Raw genomic sequence first — 940 nt, 5'->3', positions numbered from 1 at the left:
ACATGTTTCCCCGTCTTCGTCCCTTATGCTTGCCACTCCCAGGTCCGCTCCAAAGACGATTCTACATTCTCACTACCATTACAACCATTCCCTAACAATGGATAATGTCCTATACTACTTACTCTCCCGCTCAATCACGGAGACGAGTTTTCCACGGTTTCCACCCCTCCCTCCATACCGCAGCAACACGAGTTTTTTCCACCCCTTTCAGAACGCGCTCTTCGCGCCACAAAGCCGCCCCAAGACGCGCGAGCAATGAGCATCGAGATTAAACATATCGCAAACGTCAAACATAATATAACGGGATTAATATATATCGCGCACGTGCGACATGTTTGTCACAAGGCGCAAAAAATAATTATAAAAGGAATGCAACACGAGGACTTCCCAGGAGGTCACCCATCCTAGTACTACTCTCGCCCAAGCACGCTTAACTTCGAAGTCCTGATGGGATCCGGTGCTTTAGTGCTGGTATGATCGCATCCGACATGTTTCCCCGTCTTCGTCCCTTATGCTTGCCACTCCCAGGTCCGCTCCAAAGACGATTCTACATTCTCACTACCATTACAACCGTTCCCTAACAATGGATAATGTCCTATACTACTTACTCTCCCGCTCAATCACGGAGACGAGTTTTCCACGGTTTCCACCCCTCCCTCCATACCGCAGCAACACGAGTTTTTTCCACCCCTTTCAGAACGCGCTCTTCGCGCCACAAAGCCGCCCCAAGACGCGCGAGCAATGAGCATCGAGCTTAAACATATCGCAAACGTCAAACATAATATAACGGGATTAATATATATCGCGCACGTGCGACATGTTTCTCACAAGGCGCAAAAAATAATTATAAAAGGAATGCAACACGGGGACTTCCCAGGAGGTCACCCATCCTAGTACTACTCTCGCCCACGCACACTTAACTTCGGAGTTCTGATGGGAT

At 48.8% G+C, this 940-nt stretch overlaps 1 non-coding gene and 1 pseudogene across 1 annotated transcript; both read right to left on the bottom strand.

Annotated features, from left to right (window-relative positions):
• Window positions 1–366: 366 nt before the first annotated feature.
• Window positions 367–485, bottom strand: LOC123179184 (5S ribosomal RNA). Its single transcript, XR_006490170.1, has one exon. It is a non-coding gene; the product is annotated as a 5S ribosomal RNA (ribosomal RNA).
• Window positions 486–852: 367 nt separating this feature from the next.
• LOC123179185 (uncharacterized) lies at window positions 853–940 on the bottom strand (annotated as a pseudogene).

This window comes from Triticum aestivum, unplaced genomic scaffold, assembly GCF_018294505.1.
Source record: "Triticum aestivum cultivar Chinese Spring unplaced genomic scaffold, IWGSC CS RefSeq v2.1 scaffold110152, whole genome shotgun sequence".
NCBI classification, from domain to species: domain Eukaryota; kingdom Viridiplantae; phylum Streptophyta; class Magnoliopsida; order Poales; family Poaceae; genus Triticum; species Triticum aestivum.
This window is presented reverse-complemented; position numbering and strand designations above follow the sequence as displayed.